We start from the raw sequence: 23,212 nt of genomic DNA, 5'->3' as shown, positions 1-23,212 counted from the left end.
CCCAATAGTGCATTGTGCATCTATGCTTTATATTTGTATTTGAAGGAAAATATAGGGCACACAAATTTTTCCAAAATGCAATATCTCCCACACTCCCAACTCACCGAAATCACTTCCTTCATGAAACAAATCATGGAGCCCACAACTATTCCACATAGCTTCCTCAGACAATGTGACTTCTCCACCTCATATCTCCTCGTGAGTCCCATGTAACAACCCATTTTTCTTAACCTTAGCTATCAATGTAAATATATTTTTATATATAAAAAATGAATATAAGCAATTGGGTTGAGTTTTGGGATACATATTCCAGAGACTAGGTAGGTCACTTGCTTGGAAAGTTCAATTTAATTGCTGTAGAAAACTAAGCGGTTGGGAGAACCATTGAAGGCTCGAGGCTAGTTATTATGCATTTAATTGAAGGAGATGTAAAGGTTAATGAAATTGAAAGAAAAGTACGAGACCCATACCTTCTTGCAGATGAGGGAAAGGAAGGAAAGGACAATAAAAAAAGGAACTATGTGGAAAAAAAAACAAAGGAAAGTAGACAGGGAGGAGAAGAAAAAGGGAGGTGGTAGACATGATTAGAGAGAGAGGAGTGCGGCTACAAAATTTGAAGGAGGAGAACATGTAACAACAATGGAAGGCAAGAGAACAAGAGAAAAATTTAGTAGGAAAGTGAAGTTAGGGAGGAAACCGCTCACAAGCGGGGAAGAAGTTTCCTCTCAAGTCCCCATTGGCTAGAGGGAGGAGATGGTGAATATTAGGAAATCCCTAAGGGCTGGGTGGAGGAACTATTCCCAGGAAACTTCCTGGAGTGTTTCTTTATAAATTCCTCATGATAGACTTGGATTATGGTTTTGTATTCCGCAAGTTGTGGTGGAGCCACGATGTTGAGTTCTCCAAGGTGGGGATGGTGGGTCTCTAGATTCTCTGTGTATTTATTGCTCATAGTTATACTAAAGAGTGGAGACGACTAGTCTCTTGAATCCCTAGTAAATTTCTTCTTACAATCTATTTAGGGTGGAGGTGGAAAGGCCTCTAGAGTCCCCGGAGTGACTGCAAATTGTGTACACCATTGAAGCAGAAGAGCCCCCAATCTCTGGAATCTGTCTCGAGGGTGATAGCTAGAAAGAAAGAAATGTTATGGATATCTACGATTGGGTGGAGAGTCCTAGTCCCAAGCTTAGTTACCCATAGTTCCCAAGATAATTATTTTTATTTATCTGTGTATGTAATACAAGTTAATGTACATGTGATTTTATTTCTAGAAATGAAATGAGGTGTGCAATGCATTGACAACAAATCTTGTTCTCGGTATTTGCTTCAATGAATAATGCATAGTGTAATTTTGGAGGCACTGGAACGACCTTAAAGAGTAGATTCCTTGTATTAAAATAATTGTAGTCAAAGGGAGTTACCTCCTATTACATTTTAATATTCATATGGAATGTGGTTTACACAATCCTGATTCCAGTCACCACAAGGTTGAGGATTTCTTCCTCATTTATTCTCACTAACCTAGGAATCACATCCTTGCATTATTATTTAGAGTTACATATTTGATTATGCAAGATATGATGGACCCTCTAATTAGGAGCCTAAACTTTGTTGAATGACCAAGTGTTATAACAAAGGGCGAATCCCCTGCTAGAAGGGTTGGATCTAGCTTGCATGCCTGAAGGTGAGTAACATCCTATCTGGAGACGAGTAACAATGTGTCACTACTGATAGCCAAGTCCTCCAAAAACCTCTCTCAAGTACTACATTCTTGTTTTCCTTTTTGAAGAGGCCTACACATGAGCATAAATCCATTTCCAAGGTTTCTACATACCTTTGTCGCATTCTGGCGGATGAGAAGAGAAGGGAATCCTTCCCCTTCTTCACCGAATGCCAACCTTCCTGCTACACCCTTTTCACTGCATGTCACCTGTAGTCTAAGTGGGGAAGACTTGATTGAAACCTCAAGAGGATAACACCTGTGAGTGCATTACGAAATCCCATGGTTGAGGATAGGAATCAGTTTTAAGTCTAAGTGATCATGGAACTACCTAAGACTTCTCATGGCTGGAATCCTTGGGTTTGACCATATGAAACTTAAGTGGCCCATGACAGGTTGAAGCATTGCTACTGTGTTGATAACAATTACTGCTAACATAGTATGGATTCCTTATACCTAATACAAATCTAAGGGAGGAAATATTGTAAAGGATTGAAGCAAGGTTAGAAACTTATAAAGGCATCCTTAACCCCTTTTTTCTTAGCCCTTGTGACCAAGAGAGAAATTGAGACCGTAGCAATAGGTTGGGTCAGGGCTCTTAGTAATTGAATTTCAGAGAGAAGCCAAGGCTGGTCCAATATCCAATTTGTGGCATGCCAATAGTTGGAGTTAGTGAGAGTACCTAAGTGTGGTGGATGGGGAACAAAGCCGACATCCAAATTGAAGTCGGGGTCAAGGAAAAGCACTCTAAATGATATCAACACAAAGGATTTGAACTGACCTTCGATCTAACCTGTAGGGTGGGCACATGTTTCTATGTATTCCTAGAGTAGTGGCTAGTTTCTTATAGCCATGTGGCAATGGAGGAATGGACTTTAGGCCACCAACATTCCATGTGGCAAGCTGAAAAGAGGCGCCATCCGATTGGCTTGGAGTCAAAGGATCATAACTTCCAATCCTAAGATTAGATTGGATAAAATTTTATAGCACCAGAAACTTCTCGATAAGACAAATCCAATGGATGCCATGCCAATTGGGGGTTTAAAAGATGAATGCGAGATTGAAAATTTTAGAGTGGATGTGTTACAAAGTGGTATATGAGCATCTAGGTTTGACATTTGGACTGGATGGGCTCTATCATGAGAGAGTTATGGGGAAATACCATTGTCACATGGAATAAGTCGATCTTGTGGACAAGATTGACCTTCCTAGAATCTAAAGAAGACCTAATGACAACCAAACCAATCACACACTATCTTTCTCTAAATATGCTTTTATAAACAAAGGCAAACAAGTGTTTTAGGCCTACCTTAGGTCCAACGCAAGTTTGTGGATGCCCTCGCTCCTTCGATCCAGATGAGCTCCCTTGTCGCGAATCTGCAAACAAAAACAAGCAAACAAATTAAATAGCACCTGAAAAGCCAATATCATAAAACATATTTAACATGAAAGTCAAGGAATTCATGAAAAAAATGACATGAGACAATTTGTTGAGAAAAATGAGTTTGATTGTATTAATTCAAATCAAGAAGAACTTTACAACCTGTGCCTTGACGCTGTACAAGCTCCTCCCAGGGTCCAGCAAGATGTCTCCTCTACTTTGACAAGTTTCACTCTCTTCCCAATGAAGCCAAAAAGGTATGTGATCTCTCCTCTTAAGCTCAACTAGGAAGTCTTAATTTCACCAGCATTTACCCTAAAAAATATTCAGCTTCTAAACTCCCTAGCAACCAGCCCAATGCCTGAATTTATAGTGTAATGGAGGGAAGTTACTAGGTCCTCCTTCAAAGGGATAAAGCCCTCCTTCAAAGGGATAGCTCCTCTCATCAAGGGATTAGATCCTTCTCTTTTGGGATGCATGAACCACCTAAGAGCGGCAAATCCACGTCAAAATTCCTTCTAGAATCATCTAGAATTAACCCAAAGTGAGTTTTTTAGAATAAACTTGTGCCTTTTTGACTTTCACAGGGGTCCGCACCCACACCTTTAGGGACAGAGTAGGCAGGTCCGCAGTTTTTGTGAACAGAAGGTGCGGGACCACAGGCAATAGTGAGAGAAAGTGCGGAACCAGAGTTTTATTGATTTTCAATGTCTTTCCCTCAATTTCAAAGCTTGACTTGAAGAGCTGAGGCCTGAGACTTGCTTAGGAGGATAGTACAAGTGATGATAGACCCATACTGACTACAAATAATCATGGTGACGATATTTTTGTGTAACAGATTGCCCCCTAAAGTGCGAAGTCTGTAGTAGATGAGGATTTCATTTATCATTTAGGAAGAGTGAAGTACTTTATCATTTCGAGGATCATCTTGTGGAGAGCCCAATTGGAACCTGTAAAAACATTCAATGCAAGATATATATATGAGATCATATCATCGCTGAGGTAGGCATTCCCATACTCAGATCAAAACTGACTTAGAAAACTAACTACTGCTCTGATACAGGAATGATCTTGTAAAACATCACAAGTATAGACTCATGTGGACACAGTATGGACACAACCATCTGTTTATGAATAGTCCATTATATAATGAATACAAAATTCCTCGCAGCCTGGATTGTGGAAACTAGATCCAGGGTCTTCATTTCTACTTCCTGAAACAGTACGATTCTATCCATGCGAATGAATGTGTTGGAGTCGAACATGGTAGAAACCACTTGATTACTAGTCAATGATGTAAACTGTTAACAAGTGTGAGAGAAACCACCAGTGATGTCAATGGCTCTCAAAGTACCCAGTACAATCCATGAGATGTGAATAAATGTGTTGATGTCGAACATGTCACGGAATCCTTTGATCGAAGGTCAATGATGCAACCTGTCGTCAAAGGCGAGAAACCTGCCATTGAGTCATGCAGATCCCAAGGTACTGACGATTTCTAGATCATCTTTCTAGATAATGAGCTGAAGTCGATAGAAAGCGATCCGTCGCAAGCAAGCCCATAATACGAAATCATAGATCAAGTTGAAGAAATTTAGTTGCAAGGATTGACTCAGGGATGGTCAAGATGGATGACAGATATTTTGTAGATGAATGGCTTATTGGCAGTGACCTCTTGAACACATAACGACACGACATATGGCTTGGTGACAATTGACCCAAAGTTAATACCCAGAAACCGGCTGAAGACTTTCAATGTGGTTTGATCAACTGTTAGGCAAAGGATTTCCCAACCCAGGTGAATAAAAGTGTCGTGTTCAAGAGTGGTTACAAAGTATGACAAACAGGCTCATTTTTCTCTCTTTTCCCCCACCATTTCTGGCAAGTACCTCTTTATTTTTGACAAGCTTGAGGAGGATAACATTTGCTTGATTATAAGCTCATCCTTCGGATGAGTCCAACTTAGTTTAAATTTGAACCCTAAGAAGGAGTGGTTCGTTCTTGTTTGTAATTGAACAGGTCCTTTACTGTGAAATTTTAACGAGTCCAGTATAGGAAAAACTCGGCATTTTTCAATTTTAGAGAGTCTGAAAAAACTTAAGAAAACTCCAGGGTTGACCTTTTTCGTAAATTTGTGTCTCCCAAGCCCGAAAAAGTATAAAATAATACTTGAGAGAACCGCTTGATCTTTACGACCAAGGAGTACTTTTCGTAATTAGTGTCCCTGATCCTAAAAAGTAAAAAAGCGATCAATGACACATCGTTTTATAACCAATATCGAATTTGAAACGACGAAAATCCGGCAATCTTTTCATGTTTTTACGGTCAGAAAAGAGCTGTAAGTGGACCATCTTTTAGTTCCGTTTTAATGAGTTTAAAAGAAAAACTCGGCAATCTTTTCATATTTCAGGAGTCAGAAAAGAGCTTAAAGGTGACTCTAAATGTTTTTTCGTCGAAAATTATAGATTTCGCCTGAATAATCCACTATTCCTGAACAAAAATGCAAACATTACTCATACTTGTTTGAAATGGATAAAAATGTTGCAAAAATACCTCTCCAAAGTGAAACATAAACAAATTTGCAATTTATTTACTCAAAAAACTTATAAAAAGGGCTTTCATCAATTCATTTTTACCGTTTGAGTTTTGGGTGAGAAAATAGTGATTTTGTTCAGAAAACTTCCTGTGAAGATTGCGGAAAATCCAACCGTCGGAATCGAACGCTGTCTTCTCCAGGTAATCCACATCATCCTACTCTTCATTTTTAATCGTTTCATTTCTTGTTTTAGGTTTTCATTTCATTTTTGGAGGGTGTTTAGGCTTAAAACCCGCGCGCGGGGGCCCGCAGGTGTACCACTGCTGGCCCGCGGACCCCGGCTTTTTCTCCATTGGGAAAAAGTCAGGGGTCCGCACCTTCCATGTAGACAAGGTGCGGACCCACGCACTGTGTCTAACTTGGAGGGTGCGGTCCCTGCCGCAAGGGTTTTTAACCCAAAATTTCTCAAAATTGGCCCAAACAAAATAATTTCTAGCATTATAATTTATCTTTTTACTTGATGCAGAGAGTACATCATGCTAGATTGGCGTGAACGAGAGCATGAGGACGTGGATGCTGCCGCATGGAATCATCAACCTTCACTTGATGCTTTGAAGGCGTGCGACTTGTAAAAATTCTGGGCCATTCTTGGCATGAGGGCTCAGGTGGATTTCTTACAGTGGCTGCTTGACAGATGGAGCATACAGGACCAGTGCTTCTTCATTGGTGGCCACCAGCTCGAAATTGAGCCGGAAGACATATATTTCTTGACTGGTTTGCCTAAGAGAGGCGAAGACTTGACTCTATTCGGGGCTAGGTCAGGTGGCCAGTTTGTCGATAGCCTCTGGCTAGAGTTTTGCAACAGCCAGGTTAGAGACAAAGGGACATACATAAAAACCATATCCCTTCCTGAACTTATGGTGATCGCGTTTACTGTCACCAGACTTTGCGGGAGTGCCGCATTACATATTGCCACCAGATCCCAGATGCGTATGGCATTTGATTGCTTTCAAGGCACCATCTTCAACTGGTGCGATGCTGTGTTGGCCAATGTGAAAGGCCAACTGACCAGAGCCAAGAACGGACAACTAAAGACCTTTGGTTATGGGGCTTTGGTTGTGAGTTTTGGTCTGGAGAGGGTTCCCATGTTGATCCCGCAGCACCTTACTATTGGAGCTGGGTTTCCTCGAGAGCCCAAACTGATGCGATGGGTCGCAGTTATGGCCCATCATCCGGACGAGAGGACAGAGGTTGCTCGATTCAAACCTGAGTATTTCCAATGGTTGGAAAACCAGGTTTTTTCTATTCAGGACTTCCCTTATGCTGGGTTAGATTTTTGTGGTGACCCAGACATGGCTCTTCCACCAGGAGAGCAGTGGGATGACTCAAGTAAAAACATTTTCAACATTTTCCTTATTTTAATTTTTTTTATTATTTTTCCATCGTCCCAAAACTGATAGCAAAAGTTTCAAATGCAGATGTGGGTCCACAGCGACCAGTCGCTCTCCGGCCTTACGAGAGGAAACAACCAGTTGCAGCTGCGCCAGCCCCACAAGATGAATCAGCAGAGGTTTTGGCCGAGTTGGAGGGTCATCTCGAGCGCTTGACAGGAGATATTCTAGAGACCACTATAGATGACATTCCTCGTCGACTTCAGCGCTATGTGATTGGGGTCCCAGGACCTTTTAGGAGGTTCTTTTGCAAGGTGGCCCGTGCAGTGGTTTCTTATCGAGATCATCACTAGTGATAGGATGATCGCCTATTGCGGGCACATATGACATTTTTGTTTTTTGTACTTATCATTTTTGCCGATCATAAGGTTTTTTTCAACCTATGATCAAGGACGATGTATTTTTTGACACACTCCTATATATATATATCACTATTACCGGCTTATCTTGTAAATCATGTTATGGAATGGTTTTAAATTTACATGTATGATTATTGCAAATGTCTACTTAACATTCGAGAGGCAATTGCATCTGCTAATGTATTTAAAGATCTTGGAATATGATGATATTCAATATAATCAAATTCACGTTCCAAGAGACGCACTCTAAAAAATAATCTTAATAACACTGGATTTCTAATGGCATACACTCTATTAAGCTGTAATACAACGAGTTCAGAATCTAACCTCACTATCAAACTCCGAATCCCAAATGAAATAGATTCAGATAATAACTCAATCACTGCACTATACTCGGCAATGTTGTTCGTTGTTTGACCGAGGCTTACCCCATGCATAGATACTAACTCGTCAGAGGGCGAATAGATAACCTAAGTTGCGGAAGAAATGTTCCGTGTATTAGACAAGCACCATCAACGAAACCAATGTATGTTTGGAGAGGCATCGACATCTACAATATCAAGAGTAAAACCAAGATAAGCAGGAATAATGACGAAAAACACTCCCTAAGCTAAGTACACTGTTTAAACTAAAACACACCAGCTAGAAAGAAAATCTATCCTAACTAAAAATCTCCATACCCATTCTTTAAGCATAATACCTCTTCAAGTAAAGACCATTTCTGGGTTTACCCAAAGAGTCCCCGTCAAAGTCTACCAATTCATAGGCCCCTTTTGCTAGCTTTTGCTTGACAACATAGGGACCATGCCACATAGGAACGAATTTTCCAGCACCTAATTTATCATTAGCTTGATCGTAAACTAAGACTAGATCTCCTTCCAAAAAATTTCGAGGGGTCACATTTCGATCATACTGAACTTTCATACGTTTTGCGTGAGTCTCGATCGCCAATGCAGCATCACGTCGATTCTCATCTAATTGAGCCAAGTATAACAAACGCTTTTCCTCTTTGGAAGTGGCTGGAAGCAACTCGATGGCCATTTGCAGTGATGGGATTTCGTATTCAATGAGTAACAAAACTTCCAGACCATAGACTAGTTGGAAAGGAGTGAACCCTGTTGATGTTTTTACTGAAGTTCGGTATGCCCAAAGCGGTGAAAATAACATGTTATGCCAATTCGACCGATGAATCCCAATGATTCATCGGATCATGATGACTAAAACTTTGTTGATGGATTCAACCAGATCATTAGCTTGTGGATAATAAGGGGTTGAACTATCGTGACGCAAACCAAGCTGGCCTGTAAGTTCGGTCATCATAATGTTTCCAAAATGACGCCCATGATTAGTGATTATCGCTTGTGGGACACCAAACCTAGCAATTATATGATTGAACACGAAAATTGCAGCTGTCTTGCCATCTGCGTCAAATGTAGGCATCACCTCGGCCCACTTGGTAAAATAATCTACTGCAAGGATGATATACGCATGCCCCCCAACCGAGTGAGGGTTACATGTAATAAAATCGATACCCCATTTGGCAAAAGGACCAACGACAATTATAGGGTGGAGAGGAGCAGGTGGAGCGCGCATCTTTCGATCAAAAATTTGGCAGTTGTGGCATTTTCGGACCGCAGTAATACAATCTTTAAACAAAGACGGCCAGAAGTAGCCAGCGTGCAATATCTTTTGGGCTGTGGCATACCCAGACATATGACCACCACACGCTCCAAAGTGACAGTCATTTAGAACCCTTTCATCTTCCTCGTGTGTTAAGCAACGTCGAAAAACAGAGTCCGCCCCACGGCGATAAAGAGTATCTCCAATAATCTTGAATTGTTGGGACTGGAATCGTATTTTCCGACGTTCTGACCTTGAAATTTCTGGCCGAAAGGATTGGGTCTGGAGATAAACGATGATATCCCCATACCACGGATCTAAAGTGCTGATTAGAAACAAGGATTAGTCCACAATGGGTTCCTCCGCCACAGTTTCCGTGTCAGCACGCGGGAAGTCACACATTAACTCTGCAAAGACTAAAGATTTCTTAGACATAGATTTTTCAAATTCCAAGTCAAACTCCTGCAGGATAATGATCCATTTAGAGTACTTGCCCCCTAGCAATTTCCTGGTCAAAATGTAGATCATAGGGTTGCAATCCGAAATTACTGTAGTTTTACGTAGTAAAATGTAGTGACGAAAACGTTGGACAACTTGAACAGATGCCAATGCCAATTTCTCCACATGTGAGTATTTTAGCTCAGTTGGATTTAAAGTTCGACTAAGGTAATATATCACATGTTCAGTTCCGAATTCATCTTCCTGAACTAAGACCATTCCAATGGTGGAATGAGAGGCGGCGAGATACAAGAAGTAATCCTGGTTGTAGTTGGGAGGATGCAATAACGGTGCATGGGTCAACGCGTGTTTGAGTGCATCAAAAGATTTCTGAGCTATCTCATCCCAATAGAACAAAGTATTCTGTTTCAACAACCGGGTAAAACCCTTTGTAACCTCGGCGTAGTTAGGAATGAATTGTCGTAAAAAGTTTGCTTTCCCTTGCAAACTTTAGAGTTGGCGAAGACTCGAAGGAGGAGGCAATTTGACAATAGCTTCGACCTTCGAGGGATCGACGCGAATGCCGACTTTCAAAACTACAAACCCCAGAAATCGACCCGTTTCTATATAGAAGATACATTTGTGTGGATTCAACCGAATCTAATAATGCCTACACCTCATAAAGATTGCTCGTAAATGGACGAGGTGATCAGCTCGATGTAATGAATGAGCAGGGAAGTCATCGAGATAGGGTTGCACAATGTGCTTGATGTCATGAAACGCATAAGACATGGCCCTTTGAAAAGTTGCTCCGGCATTCTTGAGCCCAAAAGGTAACTTGCAATAAGCAAATGTCCCCCATGGACAAATGAAAGCCATTTTTGGTTGATCGGCAGGTAGAATATTGATTTGATTGTATCCAGAAAAACCATCCATGAAGGAGAATATTTCGTTGTCGGCACAATCATCAATGATTTGATCGATATAGGGAGTTGGGTAATTGTCCTTTGGACAGGCTCGATTAATGTCCCTATAATCGATGCATATTCTTATTGTTCCTTGCTTTTTGTTAACCGGAACAATATTCGATACCCAATCCGTTAATGGGATCGGATAAATGAAACCTGCTTTGAGTAATTTTTCAACTTCTGCTTTAATTGCAACAGCTTTTCTTGGGTGAATCTGACGCAAACGTTGTCGGACGGGTTTAGTGTCCGGGTAAGTCTTGATCTCATGAACAACAATCGCGGGATCAATTCTTGGCATTTCCTCATAGGACCAGGCAAACACATAGCGGAATTCTTGAAATAGGGCCTTATATATTTGAATTTCTTCATCTGTACACGAGGCACCTATATGAATGTTCTCAACAATTCCAGGCTTAACCAAAATGTCAATAGGAATAGTTCGAGAGATGTTTCCCAAATTTAAATCTGAATCAAGATGTTTCATTGGATTCTGAGGTTCCTTGACATATTCAGTCGTAAAGATTGATGAAAAATCATTTTCAAAACGATCATTCTCAGGTAAAAACGAAGATCTGTGATGGAGATCTTCCCATGGTAAATCATCTACACATAGGATTTCACAAATTTGCTCATCAGAGTGAACAAGTTCAGAAAACGTGATTAAATCCGAGCTTGATGTGAAAAGTGATTCTTCACGGACCACATTCATTGAGTCAATTTTGGTTGAAAATGGGTCGGTAAACGATTGCACAGCCTCATACGCAATTTCATATGGACTCCAAGGCATGACATCACCAAATGAGTCTATCTCAGATTCAGAAGGAATGATCCAAGGATCATCATAAACAATGGTGTCTGATGTAATCATATGAATGGTTGCAAATGAAGATGATGCGTTGATCGGAGGAAAAGGAAAAGTTCCCAGTAAACCGAAATCTTTAACTAGTCCTACTCCAACATCCTTATACGGGATAGTCGTTTTACCGACATGCTGAATACTTTCAGAAGAGGCTGGGTCAGATGAAAAGTAAGCCAGCTGGTCTATTGTTACGATCTTTCCATTATGAGGAAACTTTATAACCCGAAAGACCGATGAAATGACCACTGTCATAGTGTAAGACCAACTTCGACCCAAGAGAAGGTTGTAATCTAGAGGGGCATCAACCACCTCCACATCTAGATTAACGGTTTTTCCTTCAACCCCTATAGGCAAATCCTGTAGAATGCCAAAAGGATGAAACCCACGGGCATCAAAGGCCTTTAGAATCGTCGGGGATTGATTTAGCGAAGGATAACCAAGCGATCTCCAACACTGTATCGACATAATACACGTTGAGGCTCCCTCATCAATCACAGTTCGATGAATAGGCCTGTTTTTGACTATCACTGGAATTTGGAAAGCCATTTGATGAGGTAAGCGTGGTGTACTATTTTCTAGATCAAAAATTATTAGGTTCGAGTCCTAAACGTCAACAGCTCCTATAGCCAACAAAAGTAATTTACGCTGTGCTGGACATGATTGCAGCACTTCCAAAGCCGACATTGCTGAGGGTGAAACAACTAAATCTTCAACAATGTTATAGTTCTGCGCCACTCTCGCATGTGGATTGAAAGCTGACTTTCGAAGTATACCCTTGGCGGGCGGTTTGATTACCAAGTCTGGATTAGGTTTCTCGATCTGTAGTGGATCGGAACTGGGAGCTGAGGTTGATGGATTAGAATGAGAAGATTCTGCTTCTTTACCATCAACAGGACTTTTACTACCATAATCATGCGATCGAGTCACAATCCTAACATGGGACATCATCAGGATGGGTTCTTCATTGGCACTCGAGGAAGAACCTATCATATTACTGTCTTGAGCTGGAAAAGGATCCTTCAAAACAGCAGGCGTTTGGGAACCTTTGACAATCTTCGCAACCTCTACATGATGAGGGCAGTCTCTTGTAAAATGTTCATCGTCACAAATGAGACAAGGATAATGAGGTTTGCATTTTTCATCATTGGATTCCGCTTTTTCAGGTTTCTCCTTCGCATTTTTGTCTGTTTTATTCTTCTTCTTTCCTTTCTTCTTCCCACCGGATTTTGATTTGGCTGTAGATGACTCTACAACGTGAATATCGGCGGAAATCTCCGCAGAAGAATCTCCTGTCGGGGAATCAGGCAAGGTTATGATAGGAGAAGAATTCTTGGAAGACTTCTTCTTACTTTTAGTGTTAACCGTACCAATCATACCATCGGCGGCATGAGATCCCGAAGGAGCTACAGCGATTTGATTTTGCTTGGGAAGATCAGGGATTTTCTCGTGTAACGTACCTGACTGAGTATAGACCAAGTCAAGGTACTGTGCTTGAGCAATTACTTGCTCCTCAGTAACTACTCCGGCTTTAGCTACATCTTCAGTGATCTTTGGCAACAAAGACTTTACAAACCACTCAGCCAAAATCTGATCCGGAATAAAAACCTTCACTAAACACCGTCGACGTCTCCACTCATGAATATGATCTGAAATGTAAGTGGACGTCGATTGATTTAACGAAGTTAACAATTCCGTGCCATTGTCATATTGGACTGGCAACTGAAAATGAGTTAAAAACGAGGTAGCTAATTGACTAAAATTATAAAAAGTGCCTCGCAGTAACTCAATGTACCACTTGGCCGCAAGACCAATTAGAGTGTGCTGGAAAAGTCTTAGATGGATTGAATCATTTGAAATGGAGTTAGATGCACACCAGAGGTGATAAGTCATCACATGGTTTGACGGGTCCTCTCCTGATTTGCCTTCGAACTTAGGAATATCACTAGGCAACTTATTCAACATTGGCGGCCAAAACAGAAGATAATTAATGGGATCGTTCGTTAGGCGCGACAAATCAGGCAAGTCCAAAGTTGCGATAAACGGTAACTGACGATTAGGGTCCCTAAAAATCTGGGTCATGAGATCAGCCCCAGGAGGAGGATATCCAGGATAACTAGGAATAGGAATTGCATTTGGGATATTGTATCCTCCCGGAAAATCAGGATTAACCGGATCGTATTGGGGTTGCTGAGGTTGTTGATAAGTGTACCCAGGGTACGGTTGATACTGATAGACTGGCTGCTGCACAGCAGGACCGAATTGGTACTGTCCCTGGTACGGTTGATAAGTAAATTGTGGTTGACTTGTGACAACCGTACTTGAACCAGGTTGTCCTACAGGCATCTGAACCGAAGTTTGAATCATAGATCCAGACAGTGGTAAAGATGTCTAAGGAGTAGATACAGGAACAGTAGAAACCGAAGCTGTCGATACTCCGGAAGTAGGTGGGGTAGATTGGACAGATGTTGCGGCAGTTGCAACAGTCGTTTGAGGCGGAGTACGAGGCATACTAGGCCCAGGCTGAGAAACTAACGAAGGTACAGAAGTTTGAATGTTAGGCTGGACTGGTTGCTGGGGTGTACCAGAAACTAAGGGTTGTCCAGTTTGAGATGACAACTGTACATTTGGCTGCAACACTTGTTGAGTTTGTGATGGATCCCACACTATATTCATTCCGGGGTATGGACCCATAACAGGTTGAGAATATTGAGGACCATAACCGGGTTGAGGGTAGGATTGATAATTCAAAGGTACATTTCCCGTTCCTTAAACATACGATTGACCGGAGGGTGGTTGGAAACCTTGGTTTGAGTACTGACCTTGGGGTTGATACCCTTGAGGCACGTACTGATACTGGGGTTGACCTTGAGGAACGTACTGTCCCGTAGGTATGTACTGTCCTTGAGGTTTCCCCCCAGACGCAAATTGGGTACCTTGAGGTTGCCCCCCAGGCGATAATTGAGGCTGCCCCCCAGGCGGTAACTGGCCACCTTGAGGTTGAGGATTGGGAATAGAACCTGACATCATGAGAATATCTTCTACGTTTAACGGCTTAGTACCATTGCTTCCAGTTAATAACCCTTGCTCAATGGGTTGAGGAGATGCTCCCGAAAAAGTACCAGAAAGTGACTGATACCCAGAGGGAACAGAGGGACCGCCGTACAAAAAGGATTCGGGCGATTGAGTAAACATGGATGACTGTCTTGACATATTTAACAGAGGATAATAACCTCTAGGTGTTGGGTGATAAGGAACACGAGGTGGTGAAAAAATTAACCGTGGGTTTTCTAAGAAATTAGTCAAAGAAAGATACCAAGTACTGCTCATAGGTGGACTGTAAAAAATTGATTCACGCTCCCTTAGCTCAATAACAGGTTGATTTTCAGAGATAGGGATGCCTACTTCTTCTTCTGGAGTAGCAAGTTCTTCAATAGCTATAAGTCCAGAAGGAAGATCTTGGGTGATTACTCTTTCTACCCTAGGTGAACCAGGACCACTAGAAGCTGGAGAAGCAAACCCCGATGTTGGAGTAGCAGCAAATTCACTTTCAGGTTCAGATATTTCAGGTTCCTCACCTATATCACTAGTAGATGAAAAGCTACCAGTAACTTCGGAAACAAACATTGACTGCGGATTATAATCTGCTACTAACGCTTGAAAATTAGGATGTACCACCAAAGAAGACTCTCCTTCTTCAGGTGACCCAACTCTACTGTCTCTACTATCTCTAGGAGTTACGAGGACTTTCAAGCCTTCAAGCTAGCTTGGTGAAAACTCAGAAGGTTGGCCCCGAAGTCTATGGGACTTCCTCGGTAATTCAGCCACGGTTAAAAACTTTTAACTACTTCACACGCAAACAAAGTAAAATCTCAATGAAAACCACCTAAAGCCTCTAAAGAACCAAACAAATTTGAATCACACGCCTAAAGAATCTAGGAGATCAAACACACACAAACAATAACTTTCCGTACTGAAAACACTAGTTGGTGATGAAATCCAACGTCGCAGAGTTCAATACAGAAATGGCAGTTGGAACAGTTACCCTGGCAACCTGCTTAATGAATAGATTGGCACAAGTTTCTCCACTTAACCGTCTCGAGTGAAGAGAACCCCCCAGAAAATCCAAGTGAGTCTAGCCGACGTCTGCTCCAGGTACAGTGGGATCTTCCCACCACTGTCACCTCAGGAAGAATCCTAAAGAATATGGCCACTAAGGTTACCAACTGAAACAAATATACCTGGGGGAACAGTCTACGATCCGATACGCACGCAAGGGCAGAGTAGCAAGCTCAATCTCCTTGAAGGCTCCTTGACATAATCCAAGGTTTACCAACAAGTGACCCCAGGCTCCTCGACAATGGTTAATCCGAGGTTTACCGTTTTTAATACGTGAATATCTGGCGTCGTTCCCAATGAGGAAGGATTGATTCCCACACTGGTTCAGACACGATCTCGTGCTTCTCCTTTAAGAGGAGCTTTCCCAGAGCATAAATGTAACAATTGGATTTCTTCCCTACCACAAGATACAACTACTTGTTTGTTTTTATTGTCTTGGAGAGTTACTTACTCTACTACTCCAAGACACTAGCCTAAGCTAAGTTGGTGTATCAGAGCCCTAGAAATAAAAATGTTGCTAGATTAATTTTACTTTAAGTGTTATTTTTATTGGTCTTTGTTTAAGTCAAAAGGTGCGGAGATGAAACTCGTGGTATGAAGACTCGACTCAAAATCACTAAAAATGCACCTAAGATGATTTAAACAATCTTTTCTCTTCGATGAACTTCGAACTAAGAAAGAGTTTGAGAATGCAAATACTTTGTAAACACAAATCTTTCTTAACAAACAAATTAAAAGAAGAGCTTTTGTCCTTTCCAATGCACTCAAAACGAGACAACTAGTTATTTCACAAAAAATTCCCTTTTTCGTTTCAAAGCACTCAACCACTACAAAAAACAAACTTTTTCCAAAAGAGATTTTTTTATTTTTTATAAAACACTCAAAACTATGCAAAGAACTAACTTTGAGATCTATAAACTATAAAAACCTATTTGAAGTCAAAGCCTACAAGATGTCTTTTTAAAGGATGATTTACTTAGCTAGATGTAAGCTAAGGACCAATTTATGCAGAATCACAAATCAGTAAAAAACAACCAATTTTGTTTTTTCTTTAAAATGAAAATCCAAACTTTTAAACACAAGCTTTTCGAAGTTTTGTAAAGAGAAAACACAAAGTGGATTCCTAAACAAGGGTAGATTTCATTAATGGTCAGACTCATAAGAAGGCTGGTAGACACCAAGGTGATCTGAGGTCCCTAAAACTTCTAAGCTCAGAGATACTACAAGACCAAAACGAAAAACAAACCCAACAAGCAAAACTCCTAGGAATTTCACCTAAAACCCTAACACTAATGAAATCAACTTAAGGAAAGCTTCTGACAAGTTATATGTAGGCCTGGGCAGTGGATAATAACTTCTAAACAAAAACTAAGCTAACTAACAGAGGAAATCTTAGGTTTTTAGAATTTCGACAAGGTCCGCAGGCCCGCAGTTAACACAGGTGCGGTACCGCTCTGTGCTAAAAGCAAAAGTGCGGATAAGTATGCACTGTGTCAAAAGGCTAGGGTGCGGTCCTCTCCTAAAGCTATGAAAAACGAAAAATAACCCTGGATCTACAAACTCTACCCAATTCCACACACAACAAGCCAAAAACAGAAACAAAAAAACACAGATTCTCAGGTCAAAGTAAAAACAAGGAAAAAATCAAGTCCCTAGCGGAGTCGCCATTTCATCACACGGAATAAGTCGATCTTGTGGACAAGATAGACCTTCCTATAATCTAAAGAAGACCTAATGACAAGCAAACCAATCACACATTATCTTTCTCTAAATATGCTTTTATAAACAAAGGCAAACAAGTGTTTTAGGCCTACCTTAGGTCCAATGCAAGTTTGTGGATGTCCTCGCTCCTTCGATCCAGATGAGCTCCCTTGTCGCAAATCTGCAAACACAAACAAGAAAACAAATTAAATAGCACCTAAAAAGCCAATATCATAAAACATATTTAACATGAAAGTCAAGGAATTCATGAAACAAATGACATGAGACAATTTGTTGAGAAAAATGAGTTTGATTGTATTAATTCAAATCAAGAAGAACTTTACGACCTGTGCCTTGACGCTGTACAAGCTCCTCCCAGGGTCCAGCAAGAAGTCTCCTCTACTTTGACAAGTTTCACTCTCTTCCCAATGAAGCCAAAAAGGTATGTGATCTCTCCTCTTAAGCTCAACTAGGAAGTCTTAATTTCACCAGCATTTACCCTCAAAAATATTCAGCTTCTAACCTCCCTAGCAACCAGCCCAATGCCTGAATTTATAGTGCAATGGAGGGAAGTTACTAGGTCCTCCTTCAAAGGGATAAATCCCTCCTTCAAAGGGATAGCTCCTCTCATCAAGGGATTAGCTCCTTCTCTTTTGGGATGCATGAACCACCTAAGAGCGGAAAATCCACATCAAAATTCCTTCTAGAATCATCTAGAATTAACCCAAAGTGAGTTTTTTAGAATAAACTTGCGCCTTTTTGACTTTCACAGGGGTCCACACCCACACCTTTAGGGACAAAGCGGGCAGGTCCGCAGTTTTTGTGAACAGAAGGTGCGGGACCACATGCAATAGTGAGAGAAAGTGCGGAACCAGAGTTTTATTGATTTTCAATGTCTTTCCCTCAATTTCAAAGCTTGACTTGAAGAGTTGAGGCCTGAGACTTGCTTAGGAGGATAGTACAAGTGATGATAGACCCACACTGATTGCAAATAATCATGGTGACGATATTTTTGTGTAACAACCATAAGGAGAATTCACATTGATTTTTAGAAATTTAACCAAGTAAATGTTTTGGTGTTAGAAGCCGGTTCACGAATGGATTGATTACATGCACAAATTAAATATGTGGCATGGCATCAATAGCTAGCACTAGTTTGAGAATGTTGATGCACATGGAATGAAAAGAAATGATGATGTTGTATTAATGTAGCTTTTTCTCCTATAGCTCCATAAATGTGAAATTATGGTCATGATTCTGATTATTTCCTTATCTCTTGATGTTTCTAATAGTTGTATGCATGTGAAAACACATCACAAGCAACAAAATATATTGAAGGATACATACTGAGAACTAGGATGATGTAGTATAGCTCTGATAAATCACAACATGGAAATGAAGAGGCTAGGTCAAATGAAGAAGAAAGACTAGTTGGCCAAGGGGGAGGGGCACACTCTCCTGATGGGCTGGTCACTTTGAGGAACCTAAGAGATGAAGTCAGGAGATTCAAAGCAAATAATGAAAATATGGCAAGAGCTCAAGAAGGGAAAACTGAGATAAATGCGGTCATATTGCAAAGCCTCTTAGGTTTGCAGAGACAAAAACAACCTGAGCTAAGAGATAGTCATAGAAATAAGAGAAGCCTTTGGGGGTTGGAGGGGAATACAAATGGGGCAGATGGTAGCTAGTTGAAGAAGAGGCGTGGACAAGAAAGTGAGGACACCATGAAAGGAAATGTACCACTGAGCACCCTAGAAGGAGGAACTAGTATGTATGTGCATCCTTCTAAGAAACTATCCAACTATACTACTAGGAGGCACCATTGTCACTCTCGTCTCCACCATTGGAGGAGGAGAGGAAGGGATGACATGCTAGAGGAAGTTAAGAAATATAAAATTCCCACATTTTATGGGGAAATGAAGAAATTAGAAGATGCATAAACTTGGCTGCTGGGCATGAGGAAGTTTTTCAGAATTCATGATTATTATGAAAATATGAAGGTCGAGATTGCCACCTATAGCTTGAAAGGAGAGATAGATATTTGGTGGGAGGACCAAAAAAATGTCAAAGGCATTCTTGAAGAAGAAATAACTTGGAATGAATTTGATAAACTATTTAGAAACCAACATTTGTGAGAAAGTTACTATGGAAATAAGGAAAAAAAGTTTTATGAACTCAAGATGGGGAAATGATGGATGATGAGTAAGTCACTAAATTCCCAGAATTATTGAGATATGTGCCATACCTCAAGGATGAAAAGGCCAAATTCTAGATGTTAATTAGTGGATTTACTATGAACTTTAGGGACATTATCGATATTATGGAGCCTCTGACATTGAACAATGCCATTAAGAAGATAAAGCACCGCTATGAGAAGGAAAAGCATAGCCCATAAAATAAAGGCAAATGGAGAGTAAAGATAAATATTGGAAATGGGAAGAAGTGGCCCAATAAATTCACAGAAAAAAAGGAAAGTAAGCTTCTAACCACCATGAATCAATCTTATTAGAGGATCAATCCAATGGATAAAAGGAATACACAATATCTAGTAGTAGAGAAATGTGGAGAAAAAGTAAAGGGTCCATTAAGGTGTTGGAATTGCGGTGAGAACCACCAAAAAAGGGACTGTCTAAACCAAGGGAACACATGAACTAATATCTACAATGCCTAGGAATCTCATACAGTGGGGGATGTAGCTCAAGGATTACCCATAATCTATGCAGCAGTGGAAAACCATCAAGCATCTATCATTGAGATGGAATGTAAGCTGTGTGATCATGTCATTTCCATTTTAATTGACCCTGGTTCTAACTATAGCTATGTCATCTTGTAGCTAGTAGAAAAGTGAAAATTGATTAAGGAAACACACATGGATCCCTGGCTAGTTCAATTGGAACCCAGGACAGAGAAAAAAGTCAATCATTGGGTGAAATCATGTGAATTCGAACTCAGTGGCATGGCTACCACAACACATATAAATTTGATACCCTTGGGTAGATATAACATGTTATTGGTCATGGATTGGATATAGAGGTATAGAACCGAGGTGAATTTCTTTGAAAAATGAAATTGAGTGTCTGGATGATGCTGGGGAAAGCATAATTTTTCAAGGCAAGCGAAAACCAATTTCAGTTAGGTTAATCAAAACAATGCATGCTAAATGCAGCTGTTGGAAGGGATGTAAGTTATTTACTGTACAAATATCTAGTGACAAAGAGGTTGATGCCAAAACTGAGTGAGGAGGAAGTGACTTATTAAAGTACCCAGTGTTGTAGCAATATGAGGATGTGTTTCAAGCAGAGATGCTATGTTACCCCCTCACAGGGAGATACATTTATCTATTGAATAGATCCCTGGGTCAACATCAACATCCAAGGAATCATATAGGATGAAAACTCTTGAGATGGTGGAGTTAAAATTACAGTTGAAGGAAATGCTTGAGAAAGGTTACATACGACCAAGTGCGTCACCATGGGGAGCTCTAGTATTGTTTGTAAAGAAAAAGGATGGGATACTTCGACTCTGTATTGATTACAAGTAGTTAAACAAAGTGACCATTAAAAATTGACATCAATTACCATGAATTGATGATTTGTTTGATAAACTAAGGTTAACAACAATATACTCCAAGATCTATTTGAGGTTTGGATATCATCAAGTGCATAGTAAAGAAGAAGACATCCACAAGACTGCCTTTGGGACAAGATATGGGCACTATGAGTTCGTGGTGGCACCCTTTGGGCTTATTAATGCCCCTTCCACTTTCATGTGCCTTATGAATAATGTACTATTTCCTTCTTTGGACAAATTTGTCAATGTTTTTGTTGATGACATATTGGTGTATTCAAGAATAGAAGAAGAGTATGAGAAACACCTAGTTGCAGTATTACAATTGCTAAGGGATCACAATGTCTATGCAAATCTTAGTCAATGCAAGTTCTTCCAACCCAAAATTAATTACTTGGGACATGTTTTCTCAAGGGAGGGAGTAGAAGTTGACCGAGAGAAGATTAAGGATGTTATAGAATGGACAACACTAAGGAACGTGGATGAGGTCAGGTCATTCATGGGATTGGAAAACTACTAGGAGAGATTCATCTAAGAATTCTCCAAGATAGGTCATTTTATCACATCCTTACATAGAAAAGGAAGGAAGTTTGAATGGATAGATGAGTGTGCAACAAGTTTTGAGCAATTGAAACAATTTCTCAGAAACACACCAATGCTCAAGATTGTAGATCTTGATAAGGATTTTTTAGTATGCACGAATGCCTGTAAGGAAGGGCTTGATAGAGTCTTGATGCAAGAAGGGTAGGTGTTTGCTATGAATTGAGGAAGCTAAATCAACATGAGACAAATTACGTAAATCATGATCTAGAGTTAGTTTCCATCATTCATGTTTTGAAGATGTGGAGGCATTATCTTCACGGAAAAAAAATTATACTCATGATAGATCATAGTGGGCTCAAGTAATTGTTCGGTCAACCCAAAATAAACACAAGACAGGCTAGAGGGTTTGCCACCCTTAGCGAATTTGAATTTGAAATAAGTTATATCAAAGATAAGGAAAATAAGGTTGTTGATGTAATCAACTGAAGGAATGAAGTGAATCAATTGGAAGCCATAAGATCTTACAAAATAAACTAAGTAGAAATGGTCAAAGGTGTGGGACAACATGATTAAAAGTACCAACAAATCAAGGAAAAGTTGCAGTGAGAAGGTGAGGATGAGGAATATCACCTCGTAGACGATGACCTAATTATATTCAAGAACATAATCTATGTACCAAATGACGCTAATCTAAAAACGCTCATACTAAAGGCGTTTCATGAGAAGCCATATTTGGCCCATATGGGATACCAAAAGATCCTCACAACCATTATATATTTTTATTATTGGCCAAATTTGAAGAAGGAAGTGGCTAATTTTGTAGCTAAATGCATGAAATTCCAACAAGTAAAAATTGAATGCAAATATCCAATAGGACTATTGCAACCCATTCCTATCCCAAAATGGAAGTGGGAGATAATCTCTATGGTTTTCATCACTGGATTACCAAAGACCTCCAAGCAACATGATGTAGTCTTGGTGGTAATTGAAAAATTGAGCAAATTGGCTCACTTTGTGGTGGTCAAATCTACCAACTTAGCAATTTAGGTGGCTCAAATTTTTATAAAATATATTATGAGACTGCATGGTGTTCCTAAGTAAATCATCTCGATTATGGATGCTAAGTTCACTTCAAAATTCTGAAAGGATCTTTTTTGTAGGTTTGGGGACTGAAATGGCATTCGTACTGCCTATCACCCATGGTCAGATGGGAAAAAATAAAGGGTGAATATGATCCTCAAAGACATGTTGAGGATGTATGTGATGCTCCAACAAAAGTAGTGGGAAGAATATCTTCTTCTTGTAGAATTCACATACAATAATGGGTACCAAGAATCCATAAATATGAGCATGTTTGAGGCACTATATGGGAGGAGATGTAATATTCCCGTCAGTTGGAGTGACCCAGTAATCAGGATCCTAATTGGACATAATATGCTCAAGGAAACAAAGCAACACATGAAATCCATCAAACATAATTTAAAGGTGGCATAGGCTAGGAAAAAAATCTACATGGACATACATAGGGTGCATAGGGAGTTTAAAGTTGGGGAACATGTGTACTAGTGGATTAAACCCAAGAAGAGTTCATTGATGATAGGATTGTGTGATAAGTTGGCACCATGATATTGTGGGCCATTTGAAATCCTTGAAAGGATTGGGTCACTAGCTTATAAACTAGCCCTACCTCAATTGGTTAAAATCCATGATGTCTTTCATGTTTCTTCACTTAAAATATATGTCCAGGACTATAATCATGTGATTGAATGGTTGTGCTAAAGGTGGAACCTGAGGGAGAGTTCCAAATTGAACCAATGTGCATACTAAACCATAGGAGTCTCATGCTCAAGAATCAAGCAATATAGCAAGTCAAAGTGCAGTAGAGGCACTTTGGGCACGAGGAAGCCACTTGGGAAAAGGACGATGCCATGAGGAAAACTTATCCCATTTTTG

The sequence above is a fragment of the Pinus tabuliformis genome, chromosome 5_2, assembly GCF_031772625.1.
Source record: "Pinus tabuliformis cultivar Carrire ecotype Pingquan chromosome 5_2, CPIR1, whole genome shotgun sequence".
NCBI classification, from domain to species: domain Eukaryota; kingdom Viridiplantae; phylum Streptophyta; class Pinopsida; order Pinales; family Pinaceae; genus Pinus; species Pinus tabuliformis.
Note: the sequence above shows the minus strand (reverse complement) of the source record.